The sequence below is a fragment of the Limulus polyphemus genome, unplaced genomic scaffold (assembly GCF_000517525.1).
Source record: "Limulus polyphemus unplaced genomic scaffold, Limulus_polyphemus-2.1.2 Scaffold2874, whole genome shotgun sequence".
Classification (NCBI taxonomy): Eukaryota; Metazoa; Arthropoda; class Merostomata; order Xiphosura; family Limulidae; genus Limulus; species Limulus polyphemus.
Genome location: NW_013668484.1, coordinates 28,787 through 50,994, shown reverse-complemented (window position 1 = coordinate 50,994; position 22,208 = coordinate 28,787). Strand labels below are relative to the sequence as shown.

Below are 22,208 nucleotides of genomic sequence, written 5' to 3'. Positions count from 1 at the left end.
TTTTTTTGGGGGGGGGGGAATTAAAGTGTTCCAAAACGCGACATTATTTCTTGACGACCTAATATATAAAGTGACCTAGTGGATAGTGTACTTAACTGTAAATCTGAGGATCCATGGTTCGCGTCCCGTTGTTGCAAAATCGCGATCCGCACTTTGGGGCCTTGCTGCGTTATAAGAGTAATGGTCAAATCCCACTATTCGTTTAAAGTAACCCAACATTTGACGTTCGGTACTGTTGACTAGCTACCTTTCCTGTAATCTATCAGTTCACAAGTAGGGACGTCTAGTGTATATAGCTTTTATACAGTTTTTCGAGAATATTCGAAACAAACAAAGCCAAATATATACACAAATATATATGTTTTTCATTTAAATAATGTGTGAATGTTTGAGTAAAACCTGTATTATTACTCCAACATTATTAGCGTTCTAAAAGACATTAGTGTAATTTCTATGTAAACTGTAAATCAGTTCTTTCTGTTTTCACATTATTAAAAAGCAGTCTGAAGTTCATTCGATATTTTATTTTAAATTGGTAATAAATATAGCTAAAATTAATTTACCGGCCGAACATATTGAAATATTGCGTAAAGTAAATTCCTTTCGAATGTTAATAAGTTAAGTGTAATTTAATTAAAAATTTCCAAAACCTTCAGATTTTAAAACGAGATAAATTTTGGAGTACTGTAAACTTTCTGGAATATGAAATATTCCCATCCTTACGTACCTGATCTAAAATTTCTCCTAAAATGAATCTTTAATTAAACCAAGATAAATCATATGTTACATAAATGCTCATGTCAGAAAAATCGACCAGTTAACCCAAATATTATGATGAATTGAAGGTTTCGATATTAATTCGATTTCACATGTTGCATAATAAGGAAAAAAAATATTTAGTATTGAAAATAAACTTATTTAAATGAGATTTACTTCAAGATCTGTGAAGTCAAATATAAATTACTTTTTCACTTTTACATGTAATAGTTACCGATTAGTTTGGTGAAATATAATAAGGTGTTTTCAGCATGAAATATTTTCCAACCAAGACAAGGTTGTTGTATTTTTTCCAACCATCAAAATTTGCATTTTATTTAGAGAAACTATTCAATAATCTCTTGTATTTTTATATTTTAACGTCATCAGTAAGACTCACGGTTTAATGTCTTAAAATTCGGGTTTCGATACCTGCAGTAGGCAGGGCACGAATAGTCTATTGAGCTTAATAGCAAACAAATATTTAAGGAGATAGACGGACCTAGCATGGCCTGGTGGTTAGGGTCGCGGGTTCGAATCCTCATCACTGAATATGCTCGCCCTTTCAGCGGTGGACTTTATAATGTGACGGTCTATCCCATTATAAAAGTTAGTAGTGAGTGGTATTGAGTAGCTATCTTCCCTCTAGTCTATCACTGCTAAATCAGAGACGGCTAGCGCAGATATAACTTTGCGCGAAATCCCAAACAAATCAAAAAACGAAACATTTAGTTCGACTGTTTAATTAGTTAATGATATAAAATATACAATTAGTGTTTAGAAGAAAATAGAAGATAGAGAAGAGTATTTCTTTATTTTATTTTTGTAATTATGTTTTACTCATTTTACAAACACTAAACTTCCTTTGAAACTGACGTATTTCGGACTTCAAACTTTTTGATTCAAATTCCGAAAGTAAGAAAAACAAAGACGGAATTTTAAATTAATTTTATACTTATCTTTACAGAAAAAATTATCAGGATGTTGAGCTAAACCAAGATCTTATAAATACCTACTTTAATAACAGTGGCAACACTGACTAATGATTATTCATTTCTGCTTTTATTATTTAATTATAGTCGGCTTTACTTCGCAATTTCAAAATTACATACATACACACACATATATATATATATGTAGTAAATGAAAGTGCTCAAAGAAAAAATTCAAACTTTACAAAGTAAGAAAAAACAGAATGGAACGGTAATTATTCATTGTTACAAATATTTACTGAAAAAAAACAAAAAAAACTGGGAGGCATATTTTGTTTTCTTCTGTTCAAAAATGATTTAATGTGATGTTTTCAATCCAAAGGAGAAAACAGGGAATTATACATAGGAAATTCACGTTCTAATTACCTCTACCTCTTTAGTATTGAAGTAGTGATTTAAAGGAAATAGGAAACAGAATGTATGCTATGAAGTTTTCTTCGCCCAACCTCTAAATCAAATATATACCATTTTATAATTAACCTTTTGGCCAACGTTCTTCCAATAGTAATGATAGCTGTCTGTACTTCCTACAGATATAAAGTATTCATAAGATTCCTGTTTGATAAAGACTCCCGGTAGGACAGCGGTAAGTCTACGGAATTACAACTCTAAAATTCAGCGTTCGATTCCTCCAGATAGTCCAATGTGGCTTTTCTCTAAACCAAACAACAACAACGATGCTATTTAATAAGTGTTTAATGAAAGAGGGAAATATAAAAAGAGGAAAGCAGATATAAACAATAGGTTTTATATCTTGTAATATCTTTCTTCAATATGATTCCTGTTACTGCCTTCTGTATAATATCACCAAAAAGAAATACCCAGAAGTAGTTATACTTCTCTTCCTTACCATACTGTTCTTTGTTATATCTAGATCACTTGCATACTAAGATTAAGAGCTATTCACAAAAAATATGAATGTAACAAGATGTTAGCTTCTTCGATGCAAAGCTACAAAATAGACTATCTGTGCCCAAAATTTTAGCCTTGTAAGTTTGGAAATTTACCGCGATCTACTAAGGAATTTCTAAAACCTAACAGAAGCAACTCTTATGTGAATATCAGAACAATAATCTTAACACTTACGATATAGAACAAATATACCTTTCTTTGTCAAGAAGATTTACGCTCATTATATGCTATAAAATTTTACATGGAAACTCGATATTATGAAATACTTTATACTTTATTCAATTGATGAAATATACAATTAAGACGGCGGTGGACCAAAGGTGAAACTCTTGTAATTGTGTCCGTTAGAGTACTGTGTGAATGCAGTAGCATTGTATTCAAACAATGTATTGTATGAAATGCAAAATATTTTAATGATATTCACAAAATGTATTGGAAACCGATATTATGGTTTTTCAATAATATGTTGTAAACTAAAAAAAAAAAAAAACGTTTTTCCAAGTAATCAAGATCTAATCCTATCTTATAATTCATTTAGCTTATATTCTACACACACAATATATACTGTAATATACAAGAAATATAAATATATGACGCACAAGTATATATGTATATAATACTGGTTTGTAACAGATATTTAAAACTACCTACTGTGTGAAGTGTGTGACGAATGATAAACATTGTTGGAATGTAACGTTGAATACATGAATAGGTCTTACAGTGGCAAACGAGACCATACAACTGTACCTTTCGCTTCGATTATTCGTGTAAATTATTTCTGCCGATAGAGTTTAGGCTTCTAAAATAAACATAAATAAACACAATTTTAAAATCCAAGTTAATTAAAGTACAAACTCACGAGTTCGTGTTTCTAAGTTGATATGAAATTAACATGGGTTATAATATTAGCATAATCAAAAGAGAGTTTTAATTGTAGCCTGGTCATTAGTGCGTTTTGATAGTAACCTGATCACTAGTTTATTTTAATAGTAACCTGATTATTAGTAAGTCTTAACAGTGACCTGATTATGAGTATGTTTCAACATTAACCTGATTATTAGTATGTTTTAACAGTGAACTGATGACTAGTGTGTTTTAATAGTAACCTGGTCACTAGTGTGTTATAATAGTAACCTGATCACTAGTGTGTTTTAATAGTAACCTGGTCACTAGTGTGTTATAATAGTAACCTGATCACTAGTGTGTTTTAATAGTAACCTGGTCACTAGTGTGTTATAATAGTAACCTGATCACTAGTGTGTTTTAATAGTAACTTGGTCACTATTGTGTTATAATAGTAACCTGATCACTAGTGTGTTTTAATAGTAATCTGATATAATGATAACTTACTGTGTTACATCCTCATGTCTTTACTTTCCTTATGTCATTTTTCGGACTATCCATGTTGTTGCCCTTAGATACACTTGAACTTTGACCCTCTCTATCTCATTAAGACTTACTAATAATCAGGTTACTATTAAAACAAACTAGTGATCAGGTTACTATCAAAACGCACTAATGACCAGGCTACAATTAAAATACACTAGTGATCAGGTTACTATTAAACAGCCTAGTGATCAGGTTACTATCAAAACACACTGGTGATCAGGTTAATATTAAAACACACTAGTGATTAGTTCACCGTTTCTGGTTATTGGTAAGTCTTAACAGTGACCTGATTATTAGTATGTTTTAACAGTGACCTTATTATTAGTATGTTTCAACAATGACCTGATTATTAGTATGTTTTTCACTGTTAAGACTTACTAATAATCAGGTCACTGTTAAGACTTACTAATAATCAAGTCACTGTTAAGACTTACTATTAACCATGTCACTGTTAAAACTTACTAATAACTATGTCACTATTAGGACTTACTAATAACTTATGTTACTATTAAGACTTACTAATAATCAGGTCACTATTAGGACTTACTAATAATCAGGTTACTATTAAGACTTACTAATAATCAAGTCACTGTTAAGACTTACTAATAATTATGTCACTTTAAGACTTACTAATAACTATGTCACTGTTAAGACTTACTAATAACTAAGTCACTATTAAGACTTACTAATAACTATGTCACTGTTAAGACTTACTAATAACTAAGTCACTATTAAGACTTACTAATAACTATGTCACTGTTAAGACTTACTAATAACTAAGTCACAATTAAGACTTAATAATAACTATGTCACTGTTAAGACTTACTAATAATCAGGTCACTGTTAAGACTTACTAGTAAGCGTGCGACTGCTAAGACTTACTAGTAAGCGTGTGACTGTTAAGACTAACTAATAATCAGATCACTGTTAGGACTCACTAACAATAGATACAAGTACCGCAAATCTTATTAACAATTAAAGCCATTGGGATAGTAGTTAACTTTCCTTTCAGTGATGTATTATATATTGTAGTACTTACTTGTATTTGTATGACTAATGAGGGATGGCAGTTGATTTTGCTAATAAATTTTTATTTTTTGTATTAAGCCAAGATATGAATATGAACAAAGGGCAATTAGAAGTTATCTTATTATTTACTGGGAAATGAACCCAATTTCATGAACTCGTTCCACACGTATTTCTGTACTTAAACGACACAAAAGAGATAAATGGCATAACTTGGAAATACTATGCTAGAAATAATAGTTGCTTTGTTTCTGATATGATGGTTTAATTGGGGCTTTCATGAATGAATTTTTAAATAATAAGTTATAACTCATAATATTTGGTATAAAACATTTTGTTATACAAATATCCCAAAGTATATGTCATATACAATAATAATATGTTTCATTGGATGAGATGGAAAAATCAATATTATAATTCACTTCCTACGCTGAGGCTACATCCAAAAGAATTGTTTGTTTTGAGGCTATATCCAAAAGAATTGTTTGTTTGAGGCTACATCCAAAAGAATTGTTTGTTTTGTTGAATTTCGTGCAAAGCTACTTGGTGGCTATGTGCACTTACCGTCCCAAGTTTAGCAGAGCAAAAAGTCGACATCATCCACTGCCAACACTTGGGCTACTCTTTTATCAACGAATAGTGGAATTCGTCACCACTTTATAACGCCCCCACAGCTGAAAGGGCGAGCATGTTCGGTCAGTGGATTCGAACTCGCAACCCGCAGATTGGAGTCGAGGGCTAAAACCACCAGGCAATTCAGAAAACTTGTTTGGTTGTGTATAGTTAAGCACAAAGGTACATAATGGGCTATCTGTTCTCTGCCCACCATTAGTATCAAAACCCGATTTATAGCGTTGTAAATCCGCAGACATACCGCTGTGCCACTGTGGGGCAATCCACAAAAAGCAGCAACATTATTTGAAACTGGACACACTTACTGTTTTGTTTTTTTCAAAGATTGTCTTTTGTTAACTTGAATTAGAAATTACTCTTTGTTTTGGCTGAAAATATTGTTGGTGTTATCGTCCACAGGTACTGAAAATAAGAGAAACGTATAGTAAAGCATTAGAACCTTACAATAACAACCAGTAAATTTTGAATGTAAAGAAAAGTGTAGGATAGTTCATGGTTATGATGAAGTCAAATAAACAATTCCCAGTGACTTTGGTTGTTCACAACATGTTATGCTGTTTCCCAGTGACTTTGGTCATTCACAACACGTTGTGCTGTTTCCCATGGACATTGGTTGTTCACAACACGTTGTGCTATTTTCCAGTGACTTTGAATTGTTCACAACATGGTGTGTTGTTTCCCAGTGACTTTGGTCATTCACAACACGTTGTGCTGTTTCCCATTGACTTTGAATTGTTCACAACATGTTGTGCTGTTTATCTTCCATTAAACAGCTCAAAAATAGAAACCCACTGTCCTATGTTGAATTTTTGAAAGAAGAAATTATTTATGAATTGTTTAATTTGGAAAATTGCACGATTTGTAGACAATGACAAATACTAAATGTGTATCGTGTGTGCATTAAACTACAAGCTAGTTTTAAGACTCTAATCAATAAATGCACGTTAAAAACTGGAATCAATTTTTTTTAATAAAACTAAGACCATTCCCTACAAAAGTATATTCAAGTGTGTTTGTGCATTTTAATAATAACACATCGACAACATAATTTCAATTTGAATGTCATAAAGAGAGAATTTAACAAACTATAATATTTAGACAAAAAACAGTATGCCTCATTCTTCACGACTGCCAGTAGTTTATTAAGATGGGATCTAGTAAGATAAAAAATAATATTAATTAGTCTTTAAAGAATGGAATTCAAGTATCGCTATTTCGTTTGGTGGAATTTCTGAGCTTAATTTTTTTATAAATGAATATGAAATAACAATGGGCGCCCGTTTTCTTTCTAAAGCATCTTTGCTTTTTAATTAAAGCATATATTGAATATTTTTTTTTAATTAAAAAAGTAAAATTAGTTAGTTTGTTTTAATTTCGCGCAAAGCTACACGAGGGCTATCTGCGCTAGCCGTCCCTAATTTAGCAGTGAGTGTAAGAAGGCAGCTAATCATCACCACCCACCGCTAACTCTTGGGCTACTATTTTACCAACGAATATTGGGATTGGCCGTCACATTATAACGCCCACACGGCTGAAATGACGAGCATGTTTGGCGGGACGGGGATTCGAACCCGCGACCCTCAGATTGCGAGTCGAGCCCTAACCATCTGGCCAAACAAATATTTAATCAACAAAATTTCAATTAGCCTTTTAGAAAGTACATCTTGAATTTCTGTTGGTGATTAATTTATTCGTATTTAAATTAACTTATTTAATACATTAGATTGACGAAAACATGCTATCCTCAAATACGTTTAATATGATACAGACGAATTTGATTTGCTATAAAATAATTTCAATATGATATAATATTATGATTTAAATTAAACGTAATGTTAAGGGTGCGAAACATTTCCTTAAAATATGTACGCTTAGACAAGTATTCAGACAATGATAGTATACTGGCGTGCAATATAATACATACTGGTACTGAGAAATATGTCTCTAATTCTTTCAGAGAGCCCACTTCTCCGATGGTTTATCGGTAAATCTGGTAGCTTATAACGTTAACAACCGGGTTTCAATACCTGCGGTGAGCATAGCACATTGACAAATTGCCGGTAAAATATCGAAATATGATCTTATGATCTATATTATCTGCTGATTAGTCAAACAAACTCTTTGAATTCCAGTGAGTCCAATATAAGTCTCTATCTTAAAAATTAAAATCAAATATTTTTCTTAAGGTATAGAAAGCGAGAGAGTGAAAATTAAATGTATATTTCGTCAAAAAAAGCGATAAGAATTGGCTGATTTAAGAACACAATAATAATTAAAGATAGCAAAGTCGTCTCAAACCTGATGTAACTGTTTCTTTGAAGTTAAGAACAAAACTACACAATGGGCTATCTGTGCTCTGCTCACCACGGGTATCGAAACCCGGTTTCTAGCGTTGTAAGTCCGTAAACATACCACCGTGCCACTGGGGATGTTACTGTCATATTTTATAATTATAAAAATATGAGTGTTTGGGCATAAAATATATCATTGTATACACTATTGTAGTTTTATACATTTATTGTATAACTTTTCTTGCCTCGTTATGAGCACTTCTCCTCACAGCAAACCCATAAAGCAAAATTAATAAATAACCATGCACCTTATTCTCTATACTTTCAACACTTTATAAATTGTATTACACATTACTTTTCTGTGAACAATTGAAAACTTCATTGTAATATCGCTAGTCAAAGCCACCCACATGTCGAGAGATTTTATAAAAGAAAGATTTCGTGGTGTTCAAACATATTTCATTTATTGGAATAGTGACTATTTATCGAATTTTCAGATATCTTTAAAACACTCTACCAGATATCTCTTTATACAAGTACTATTTCAAACAAGGAACAAAACAACACTAGTTGAGTTGAATACCACCTTTAATTATCAATAGGAAGTTGTATAGGAACATATATATCAAAATGTCTATTTTCTAGGCCTGTCATGGCCTGGTGGTTAGGGCGCTCGACACGCAATCTGCGGATCGCGGGTTCGAATCCCTGTCACCAAACATACTCAGCCGTGGGGATGTTATAATGTGACTAGCAATCCCACAATTCGTTGGTAAAAGTGTAGCTTAAGAGTGGCTGATGATGACTAGCTGCCTTCCCTCTGATCTTTCACTCCTAAATTAAGGACAGCTAGTGCAGATAGCCCTCGTGTAGCTTTGCACGAAATACAAAACAAACAATATATATATATATTGCTATTACTTGCGCCATCTATGCAAGTTTATCATATTCGTATGGTATTTATCAAATTGCAATAGTGTTTTCCTTTTAATTTCAACTGAAGAACAAATTTAACAGCGTTATTATAAATGTTTACTTCAGTTCCATTAATAACTTTTCCTGTTTTATATTAAATAAATTATCCACGTGAGGTTGCCACACCGTCAAAGGTATTTTTACCAAATGACAATAATACTTTCCAGTGGTAACATTTTAATACAGTATCCTTTCTACACACTTCTTAAAACATAAAAAATGTCCGCTACAACAGCAAACTGAGAAATTTATCTAGAACCTAAAGTATTTTTTGTTTTACGCAAAGCTATTCGAGGCTCATCTGCGCTAGCCGTCCCTAATTTAGCAGTGATCAGCTAGAGGGAAGACAACTAGTCAACATTACCCATCGTCAAATTTTGGACTACACTTTATCAACTTATAGTGGGATTGACCGCAACTTAATAACGCCCCGGCGGTTGAAAAAAAAAATCTAAACCAAACCAAATCTTAGATGCATAAATGGAAGTTTATCAAACTTGGGTTTGCTCGTGACATGTGCAACGAATGCAAGAGTTTAAGTGCATTAACGGGGTTTTCTTTTGTTGTTATATTTTTCTGATTTAAGCACCTTGCAGATCAAAATATTAGACCTCAGCAAATCTGTATAAATGACTAAGGTACAAAACTCATTACGATCTTCTATGTGTACAAAATGTTGTCTCATTTTAGTGTCCCTATGATTGTTTGTTTTTATGCATTAAGCTGCACAATAGGCTATCTGTGCTCTGTCTGTCGCCGTGATTGTTAGAGTTCCAAGCTCTCAGCTTATCAGTTAATCAACAGGAGGGTGGGATTTAACTGAAATATTACATTTTTTTGTTCCATGAAGTAAAGATAATTTAGATAGTAATCTGCAAAAAAAAAATGTAGTTAGGCTAAAGTTAAGATAATTTTGAAAGTAATCTACAAAAGAGATGTATTTAGGCTAAAGTTAAGATAATTTTTATTGATACGGAAATCAACTGTCGACTACATAAAAATAGGTCTGAAAATGGCTTTTATTTTTCGTATAATCACAAAAGAAATGGTTCAACTAAACATTAGAACACAGTTGTTCAAAAAAAAAGCACGTGATAATTTTGAAATTGAATTGGTGAGAAAATTCAATAAAAATGCTTGCCATATCAAAATTGGAAGTACGTATAAAATAGCACAGTGAGACAGCAATAATGCCTGCTTTCCGCTAACCCGACTGAGCCGTGTTTTAAATTTGATTATAATGGTAGTGAACTGAAAAGGGCGAGGATATAGATATATCATTAAGTAGCAACAGTGAACACCTCTGTGAATTTATTTGTAGATAATGAATTATTCGTGCTGTGTGAAAGAAACATTCGAAACTTTACAGGCATATTTCTCATTCAGATTACTATGATTAGGCTGCAGTCATCCAAGACTGTTTCATCTATACCAGATTTCTTAAATTTTATTAAATAAGCTGTTAATTCTCACAAAAACAGCATAAAACAAAACCGAAATTATTACACCTTCTTCATATTTATCAGCCCCCAAGTGGTTCAGTGGTAAGTCTGCAGGCTTACAACGCTAAAAGTTTGGTTTCGATACCCGTGGTGGTAAGGGCACAAATTGCCAATTCTGCAGTTTTGCTCTCAACAACAATCAAATCAAACCATATTTATTAATTCGAACATTTTTCCTTGGTGCGATAATTAAATTATTAATAACACTTGTGAGAGGTTTTAATTCAGCGATGGAAACCGGCATACATGCACCGTCATACCCGTGACAAGGCACGGCATGCTCATGGATCTCAGGGTCGAGGGTTCGAATCCCCGTCTCACCAAACATGCCCTCCCTTTCAGCGGTGAGGGCGTTATAATGTGACGGTCAATTCCACTATTCGTTGGTAAAAGAGTAGCCCAAAAGTTGGCGGTGGTTGGTGATGACTAGCTGCCTTCCCTCTAGTCTTTCACTGCTAAATTAGAGAAGGTTAGCGCTGATAGCTCTCGTGTAGCTTTGCGCGAAATTCAAAAATAAACAAACAAACAAACAATTCCCGTGACCAGTAGCACTAATAGAGAAAATTTAGAGAAGTTTTTAAAGCAGCAAACGGGGATATGTTGTGGCGTTTCATTCCCTTAGCTCCTGTATTAGTACGACAACATTTACAGTACACGTACGATGCCCATAATACAACCTTTATGTCTGAAGCTACTTCTACGTTGATTATTTATTGATAATTATTTCAAAGCGCACGGAATTACGTATACACCAAATAATACGTAGGTCAACGGAAACACCAGTAACTTGTGGAATCATCTTTAATAAAGGTGGTTCTCTCTGAGCAGGTCAATATACCACTAGATCTATCAAGTAAAAATATCAAGTAAAATGTTCTTCATAAGTATAACTAAAATTAAGAAATTATGCTTATTGTTTATAGCACAAAGCTACACAATGGATTCGAACCCGGAGTTTAGCATGATAAGTTACCGCTAACCGACTAGGGAACTTACGTATAGAAACTTATTGATTGTATATTAGTCACAACAAAAATGAAAATTAACATATTTACGAAACCTTGTGGTACGGGCTGTTCTTAAAAGGACAATATGATACAAGTTAAATTATCGTAATTATTTTTCTCCAAAGTTGATCACCGAAAGATATTAAAATGTTAACCTACTGTAGCATTTAAGAAATGGAAGAAATACGTGAAAAAAAGCAAATTGTTACATTCGTTGGAATATTATGAAACGGGTAACTACGTTTTTATTTCATGTTTGCAAATATGTTTGTAAAATATTTGATAAATATACAGTGAGCACATAACAGCAAATAAAACACAGCGTTCTCTCGGCTCATAAGCACGCTCTTACGAAAAAATGACCTACTATTTCTGTTATATTTCACTGATGAAATGTTATTCTTGAACAAATGAATTCCGTTTTCTTATTCAATTTTCTAAGTTCTATATAAAATTTGGGCGATTTTAGGGCGTCTTGAATACATAGATCTGATACGTGTGGAACAAAATGTCACGGCCGATGTTGATCGATGTTCTGCTTGAATGATTAAACAAAAAATTTAGGGTACACGCGCATTAAACTGACATAGATACGTTTAAAAGCTTTGCAATGACAAACTTTCAACTTAATAACAGATCTCTACTGAAGATACACCTTTAGGAATCGCTATTGATTGAGCAATAAAATGAGTAGTGGTGTTAAAAACAAGAAAGTGCGAAACAACCAATTATCAGTTCAAAAGAAGACGGAAAAAAGTGAAAAAAAAACGATCTTAAAATCTAGAGCTATATACTGTATAGATCGATCAGTCACAAGCTGCGGTCATCATTAATTTTAAGCTGACTACCGTGCCAAGTCACACAACAGCAGCGTGTTACGTCATCCGACCAAGCCAATTTCCTTGGACACATCGGGTGAGTTTTTTGTTTTGTTTTTTCAAGGTGTGGAACGGAAGGGAAAGTAGATAGGCTTACTTAAAGACGGCGGAAACCAATTTATGTGTTCGACTAAAGCGACCTCTACTAGACAGACAACACTGATGACCTATTATGTACACCACTCAACTTTTATTGTTGTTATAGAACGTAATTTCTCTTCCTGTGTTCTAACACTCCCCATTTTAAAAGTAAACCTAATCAGTAGAACAATATGAGACTAACAACAGCGAATGTGGCTTATACAAAAACTCTATGATAATCGTACAAACTTATTTGTATATCTTTGTACTAACTCATGCACGTGGTTCTGCATTATATATTTGTGTGTGTGTGTATGTGTGTGTGATTTATTATAGTGCTGAATACTTGCTTCCACGTGCAAGGTCATTATGCACAGGTTCCTTCAACAACGAAGACAATTCATTCCAATCAAAATGAAATTGCAGATCGTAATTCGCCTTCACTGAAGGGATGTAAAGAAAGTTATATTTTTATAGTAACTTAATTGTGACTCCATTACGCAGCGCATAACCAGGCCTTCGCTGTGACAGTTTATAGACCATTCTTTTAATGTAACGGTAATTTGAGCCTATTGCGTCATATCTATGTTCATAGAGAGTTTTTAAGTTAATATATTAAAATAAGGACGACCAGCTTTCAGATTTTAAATGCACGTATATTCTATTGCAAAATTCCAAAGGGTTTAAACATTAAATAAAAATACATTTCTCCAAGACATTTCTCGAATTGAAGGCTGTTAGAATACACATTATAGTTTTCCAAACTTAGCAAGTTTCTTCCGTATTATCCAGATATATAACCTTGGAGAATTGAAGTTGATTAGTGAAGTTTTTGAATATATGTGAAGTACTCAAGAACAATCTTATGCTGTTGTGTTTTATACAACTTTCGCTGGTGTCTTTATCCCACATCTTTATATATTTAATGTCCTAAACAAAACACTGGTTAATGTGAAAACATTCTACCTCATCTGTAAGAAAACCTTATATTATGATCACGTGTCACGTAATAAACCTTATATGATGATCACATTTATGTAAGAATATCTTATGTTATGATCCCATGTTATGTAAGATCTTATATTATGATCACATGTTATGTAAGAAGATCTTATATTATGATCACATGTTATGTAAGAAGATCTTATGGTATGATCACACGTTATGTAAGAAGATCTTATGGTATGATCACGTGTTATGGAAGATCTTATGGTATCATCACGTGTTATGGAAGATATTATATTATGATCGCATGTTATGTAAGAATATCTTATTTTATGATCACATGTTATGTAAGAAGATCTTATTTTATGATCACGTGTTATGTAAGAATATCTTATTTTATGATCACGTGTTATGTAAGAAAATCTTATTTCATTATCACATTTTACGCTGACAGGTTATATTTCTGCCAAGAAGAGATTACTGGCTTTCTGAAAGATGAAACGAAACTTAAATCAAATTTTAAGAAAATATGCTGACATTTTATGCAGGAAAGTAACCAAAGATATACAGATATTTTATGCAGGAAAATGACCTAAAATATACTGACATTTGACGCAGGAAAGTGACCTAAGACATACTGACGTTTTAGGCAGGAAAGTGGCTTAAAATATATTGACATTTTAGGCAGGAAATTGCCCTAAAATATACATACATTTTAAGATGGAAAGTGGCTTAAAATATACTGACATTTTAGGCAGGAAAGTGACCTAAAATATACTGTTATTTTAGGCAGGAAAGTGACCTAAAATATACTGATATTTGACGCAGGAAAGTGACCTAAGATGTACTGAAATTTTAAGCAGGAAAGCGACTTAAGACATACTAACGTTTTAGGCAGGAAAGTGGCTTAAAATATATTGACATTTTAGGCAGGAAAGTGGCCTAACATATACTGACATTTTAGGCAGGAGAGTGGCCTAACATATACTGACATTTGAGGTAGGAAAGTGGCCTATCTTTAAATATCGCTTATTTTCCTTTACCTATCCTCTGCAGAGGAAGAGTTAAAGGTTTGTTCCTTATTGTGCATGAAACCACAGAGACAAATTCAATAATGTATCGTCTCTACACAACTTAAACATGATGGCAGACAGGAAGCCGACAATATAGATGATTATACCATTAATTTTTCACATTTATCTATGTTGGTAGTTTTATGCTACCTGATGTCTTATGGCAGCAGATAATCTGCAACCTTCAAACACTTTATTAGCTTTCGCAAATGCCTGCTGTAATAGTTATTAAAATGTGCTAGATGAATCCTTGCTAATATCAGCACCAGATTTAAGTACCGTACCAGTAATAAAGCCTCGACCTATTTAACAGTGAAAGCTAGTTGTGAAAATTGGTGCAGCAGTCTTTATCAGAAAATAATAAAAAAAGGACTTTTATTTACTTTGAAATCAAAATGAAATCCTGCTCGCCATATTGCTGTATCAACGTACGTTGTTTGCATTTTCTCATTCTGCGTAAGATATATTTGGAGCCGACAACTGCTAAAAGCATGGGCTTACTTGAAAAGCAGAGTAAAAATTTTTACAAGCATAATATATATTGACACTGTTCTTTACTAATGCGCCAGTAACAAATATATTGTAGAAAAATAGAGTGCGACAAAGCACGCGGTCTCGCCCGTTTCATTAAAATACGAGGTCCACGGCATCTACTTACTATACATTCGTTCCAGCAAACTCCACACACGTCTAGCCTGTCCGGTTGAACTAACGTAGCCTTCCTTCAAAACAAAGAAATGATCGAAATTAATCTATTTTGATGACAAATGATCTCCAAAAGTTCTCGTAATACAAGATTTTGAACGCCACGAAAAATTAAGGGGCTATCTTTACAGTTCATACATTCGTATAACAATTATTCGATTTGAAAAAAATAAACACGTTTCAGTGTAAAACGTGTAATTTAACATTAAAATATGAATAACGTTTACGCGAAAAAATATATGTATTCGTACTCATAAAAATTATTTGAAATAATTTGACTATTGTTTTATTACATTCTATATAATCCTATTTCCTTTCCACGTGCCGGGAAGAAGCAGTTTCAAATACCTCCTAATACGTCCAATTTGCTCGTCAATTTATTATGCTCTAAACATTTTGTAAAAATAAACATAACATGTTATTTATGTCTGCCAGACTCTATGGAAAACACATTTTATTTTATTGTTTTAGAATATTTGCTTAAAGCTACTCAGAGTAAATTTTCCTTAATTTTGAACTGGTAGACTAAGGGAAAACAGCAAGTCAACATCACCCACAGATAACTCTTGGACTACTCTTATCTAAGCAAATAGTGTGATTTTACTGTAGCTCTTATAACGCACCCTCGTTACCACGGTGAGGAAAACGTTTTATAAGGCAAGCGGACGCGAGCTTGGAATTCTCGGATTCGCAGTCTGGACTCGCTAACCACTTTATGTGTTTTATGTTTTTAATACATTAATAAAATGAGGTATTATATCTAAGAGGAAAACAATTATTTTAAAAGTATTTTAATTCTGTTGAGTATAAGAAAATACATTTCTTTCTAGTCATAGGTTTGGACACATATACAGGATCAACAAGTAATTGAATCTTTTACTGGGATAATGGTCGCCATCTTGGACTGTCATTAACTTAATATCTTCTACTGAAGAACGTTAACACTAATTATTACAAGCAGAACAATGCCCATCAATGGCTCCTGTTGAAACTTGCAACCAGGTTTCATACACACACAGGTAACTGTAATTAATGGTTTATTGGAGTTCTTTTATTACCGATTTCTTCTCCCTCTGTGCGTGAGTTGCATGAGTTATGGGCGACGTTACCACGGTGATAACTATCATCGGCTCACGTGTCTTCCCAACAATCTTTAATGACGGCATCATCTCTACCAGTTCAATTTTATCGACGCTACTTCATTTGCGACGAAAGGTTTACCAAACTTCACCGAGTTATTGGTCTATTAGTCAATGATAAACGGTATATTTAACACTTTCACAAAGTTAAAATAAAATTCCAAAGAATAAAAACAAAACAGAGCACGAAACTTCAGGTTTTAAAGGTTAATATTTTGGCTTCTTTATTTATACAAGTGAATACTCATGGGTTTATTATTTAAATGTGGAGTCCAATCTATAAAGTCCACCACAATAAGAAGAAGCCTTTTCCAGGGTTGCTCGTGAAGAAAACCCTTTAATATCGGTATAACTCAGTGATAAGTGTTGAATCGAATGGCATACTGAGCTTCATATTTATTTTTGTTATCTTAAAAAGCTCATCTGCTGAATAATTTAAAAAATATATTAGTAGCATCAATGTTACATATTATTTAACTATTATATAAATATAGATTCACTGCGGTGACAAATAAAAACACCATAAATAAATATGGGGCTATTTTCAGCTGATCCGTGTAACGTCTGTATTGTTGTAAGCTAAGGCTTATCTGTTTTCAGCTGATCCATCTGACGTCTGCATTGTTGTAAGATAAGACCTGGTTGTTTTCAGCTGATCCGTGTAACGTCTGTATTGTTGTAAGCTAAGGCTTATCTGTTTTCAGCTCATCCGTGTAACGTCTGCATTGTTGTAAGATAAGACCTGGCTGTTTTCAGCTGATGCATGTAAGGTTTGCATTATTGTAAGGTAAGACCTAATAACATATCAGTATTTACATTTGTTTATTCAAGATTGTTTATTCAAGTTAAGACTTTCTAGCTTGTAATACTCCACAATCTCGAAACGAGTTTTTCCAATCAAACCTGAGTAAAGACGAACAAAAACACAAATTAAAATGTTTTCGTGTGTAGATAGTTTTATACGTAAGCTTCACTTGTAGTAATAAATATATATTTAGAAGAAGACTCTTAAATTAGAATCCATAAGAGATAAAGTGCACATTTCTGTTACACCTTGTGACGAACTGCATATAAAATAAGTAGGCTTAAGAACTCAAGTGAATTTTCCAGCTGTGTGCGACCATTATTCCATGCCATATGAAAATGTTTAGAGAGTAAATAACAAATTGATTGATGTTGCTATTATTACTCATACGATTTACACGGTTACTTAACCAGATTTATATCTGCCTGGATCGTCGTGGGTACTATTTTTTTTCGATATAAAGATGATAATGATTGAAATTATATTTACTATTTTTCCTCGTGTTAGATTTTCTAACATAGTCAATATATATATATATATTTGGTACTTTGTTTACAGATTAAAGTGAGTTTACACCTCCTTTCTTTATTTCAGTTCTCAGTGATCAACATGGGCTGTCAACAAGAAAAACCAAAATCACTTACACTTATGTTTTCATAATGTGTACTAAATTCACCTTCATCCTAATAAGGCCTGATATCGTAATTAACTTTATATTCACTCCCATCTTTACAAAGCAGAAAAGGTCCGTCGGTGGGACAGAGGTAAGTTTACGGTGGACAGAGCTGATGCCCTAATATAAACAAACAGATAAAACAGAAAAAGAAAACATCTTCTTCACATTAGAATTTAACCTAATAGCGTAGGCCAGACATAAAAACATGGTGACACATAATGACAAGCGTGGCTTGGTTATTCGGGTTCGAGTCCCCGTCGCATCAGGACTAGACGAGTTAGGTAGCACAGAATAAACTATCATGACCATATCAGATACAAAGCTGTGTTTCATGAGTAGGTGGGCTAAGTAGCAGTGTCACATCAAGACTAAACGAGCTGCTTAATATTGTCACATCAAGACTAAACGACCTGTTTAGTATTGTCACATCAAGACTAAACAAGCCACTTAGTAGCAGTGACACATCAAGACTAAACGAGCTGCTTAGTAGCAGTGTCACATCAAGAATAAACGAGCTGCTTAGTAACAGTGTCACATCAAGACTAAACGAGCTGCTTAGTATCAGTGTCACATCAAGACTAAACGAGCTGTTTAGTAATGTCACATCAAGACTAAACGAGCTGCTTAGTAGCAGTATCACATCAAGACTAAACGGATTACATATTAGCAGTGTCACATCAAGACTAAACAAGCTACTTAGTAGCACTATCACATCAAGACTAAACGAGCTGCTTAGTAACAGTGTCACATCAAGATTAAACGAGCTGCTTAGTATTGTCACATCAAGACTAAACGAGCTGTTTAGTATTGTCACATCAAGACTAAACAAGCTACTTAGTCGCAGTGACACATCAAGACTAAACGAGCTGCTTAGTAGCAGTGTCACATCAAGACTAAACGAGCTGCTTAGTAATGTCACATCAAGACTAAACGAGCTGTTTAGTAATGTCACATCAAGACTAAACGAGCTGCTTAGTAACGGTGTCACATCAAGATTAAACGAGCTGCTTAGTATTGTCACATCAAGACTAAACGAGCTGCTTAGTAACAGTGTCACATCAAGATTAAACGAGCTGCTTAGTATTGTCACATCAAGACTAAACAAGCTGCTTAGTAGCAGTGTTACATCAAGATTAAACGAGCTGCTTAGTAATGTCACATCAAGACTAAACAAGCTGCTTAGTAGCAGTGTTACATCAAGACTAAACGAGCTGCTTAGTAATGTCACATCAAGACTAAACAAGCTGCTTAGTAGCAGTGTTACATCAAGACTAAACGAGCTGCTTAGTAATGTCACATCAAGACTAAACGAGCTGCTTAGTAACAGTGTCACATCAAGACTAAACGAGCTGCTTAGTAACAGTGTCACATCAAGACTAAACGAGCTGCTCAGTAACAGTGTCACATCAAGACTAAACAAGCTACTTAGTAGCAGTGTCATATGAAGACTAAACGAGCTGCTTAGTAGCAGTGTCATATGAAGACCAAACGAGCTGCTTAGTAACAGTGTCACATCAAGACTAAACGAGCTGCTTATTAGCAGCGTCACATCAAGACTAGACGAGCTACTTAGTAGCAGTGTCACATCAAGACGAAACGAGCTGCTTAGTAACAGTGTCATATGAAGACTAAACGAGCTGCTTAGTAGCAGTATCACATCAAGACTAAACGGATTACATATTAGCAGTGTCACATCAAGACTAAACAAGCTGCTTAGAGCACTATCACATCAAGACTAAACGAGCTGCTTAGTAACAGTGTCACATCAAGACTAAACGAGCTGCTTAGCAGCACTATCACATCAAGACTAAACGAGCTACTTAGTAGCAGTGTCACATCAAGACTAAACGAGCTACTTAGTAGCAGTGTCACATCAAGACTAAACAAGCTACTTAGTGGCAGTGTCACACCAAGACTAAACGAGCTACTTAGTTGCAGTGTCACATCAAGACTAAACAAGCTACTTAGTGGCAGTGTCACATCAAGACTAAACAAGCTACTTAGTGGCAGTGTCGCATCAAGACTAAACGAGCTGCTTTGTGGCAGTGTCACATCAAGACTAAACGAGCTGCTTAGTAGCAGTGTCACATGAAGACTAAACAAGCTACTTAGTGGCAGTGTCACATCAAGACTAAACGAGCTACTTAGTGGCAGTGTCGCATCAAGACTAAACGAGCTGCTTAAACATTTCTTTGAAAAATGCGGCACATTATTCGGTTACACTACGTATGCAATATTAATTATATTAGCAAAAATACAAATACCCGACCTCCGGACCGGTAAAACTGCTAGTTCCTGCGACTTTTTCTGGAATTGTCTGACAGTTCTACCACAAAGTACTCATACTTGACATTCATGAGAAAAAGGATTTTATTGAAATTTTAGTTTAAAAATGAGCTATCATCACAGCATTACATCACAGAGTAGATTTTATTGAAGTTTTTCTTTGTAGACGCAGTTTTCAATGAAAGTATCTTGCTTTCTGTTACAACACTCATGAGATTTTCACTAAAGAAAAACAAATAATTGTTTAAAGTTTGTTTTTTGATTGTTTTATATTTGAAACTTACTCATTTTTTTCGTAATTTTTATTGATTAAATCTGAAACTTATAATTTTTATGAAAATTTCAATTATTTTTTTTATTGCTCAGCTATAAAAATACTGCCTAGTTATAAAAATATTACCCCAGTTATGATTGGCGATGATCGGTACGGTAGTTTCCGAGATCCGAGTTTTGGACTTATACATCGCAAAGCTCCATTATAATAAAATAATACACGATTTGGTTTTAAAAACGAGACGTAACGTCCTGCCGATCACAAATGCGAGATTTTGTCTTCGAGACGAAATTTCAATGGTTCGTGGGGTTTATGTTCGTGACGAAGCTTCAATGGTTCGCGAGTTTATCTTCGTGACGAAACTTTAGTGGTTCACGGGGTTTATTTCCATGTCGACATTTCAATGTTCGCGGGGATGATAGTCGTGACGAAACTTCAATGGTTAGTAGGGATAGTTGCCTATGGTTCATGCTTATTTTCAAAATTTCCTCACGCTGTTAAAAATAATTGTGAATAGTCAAGCATTGGGAAAAATAGTTTTACAATTCCTTTTTTAAAAAAAATAATATATTTAATTCGTCGCTAGATGGTGCTGTTTTCGGCAGCTTGAATGTATAGCTTGCTAGAAGGTGGTACATTAAAATCCACAAAATTATTAATGATTTCGAGAATCTTCAAGAATGCTCTCATGATCGTCATACATTAAGTTAATTTTACTGTTACAGGAACATAATATCGTCTTCTTGCTAATAACAGTTGCAAGTTCCAGTTTTTGATTCGATAGAAAACAGCAAACAATAAATATGTAGTTGTATATCACCTTGCCAAATTGTTGTTCTTGGATTATTCGTAAGTTAGGTTTTTAGCTACTAAATGCTATTGTTAGTTTACTTGTAGACAAAATCATTAGCTATTAAATTGTTGGTTTAGCACTTATCAACGCAACTGGTTGCTAAATGTTATTGTTGGTTTAGCTCTAATCAGCGTAACTTATTGCTAAATGTTATTGTTGGTTTAGCTATAATCAACGCAACTGCTTAGTAAATGTTATTGTTGGTTTAACTCTTATCAAAGCAACAGGTTGCTAAAGATTATAGTTGGTTTAGCTCTAAGTAACGCCATTAGTTGTAAGCAGAAACAAAATATCTTAAGTTAAATATTTATTATCTCGTTTCATAACCACTACTAAACAGTTGAATTAAATTTTACTAAAAGAGAAAAGAGTTCTTAAACAAATAAGATGAGATATAATTGTTCCAAAAACCAACAAATGAATGAATCAAATTTTGAGGTTGCGCGTGTTTATCGCAAAGCTACACAATTTTGTTTATTTTAAGTTGATAGCGAACCTGAAGGATATTTCAGATAACACCTAATTTTCTTAATAACTCTTGGAAAAAATTAATTTTCTAATACGACTTAATAACAACTCAACAGTTCTCTTCGTATTTCCTTCGTACACATAAAACATTATTTTTATAAGAATGAACTTTACTGTGTCTCTTTCATTCCTGGTTCGAACCTGTCTGCTACCTAGACGATATCGTGTAGAAATGTACAATCAGGATGGCTTCACTATTGTTATGAAAGGATAGATTTAATAGACAGGCCTCTGAACCTGTCCTCCAGTGGCACAGGGGTATGGCTGCGGACTTACAACGCTAGAAACCGGGTTTCGATACCCATGGTGGGAAGAGCACAGATAGCCCATTGTGTAGCTTTGTGCATAATTACAAACAAGCATCTGAACCAGTAGGAGAAATTTTACCATTCTGTTTGAAGCCTTCTATGATGTTCATTTGTATTTTTATTTTATTGAAAAGTCCAATCACAGAACATACAGAATAATAATAATAATAATAA

General features: G+C 33.7%; 1 protein-coding gene across 1 annotated transcript in view; it reads right to left on the bottom strand.

Moving 5' to 3' along the window:
- Positions 1-22,208, bottom strand: part of LOC106468103 — a gene marked incomplete at its 3' end in the record, with an annotated part of 130,571 nt that overhangs the window by 104,424 nt on the left and 3,939 nt on the right. Inside the window, exon 2 of the mRNA XM_022396405.1 lies at positions 15,119-15,182. The remainder of the gene's footprint in view (positions 1-15,118; positions 15,183-22,208) is intronic.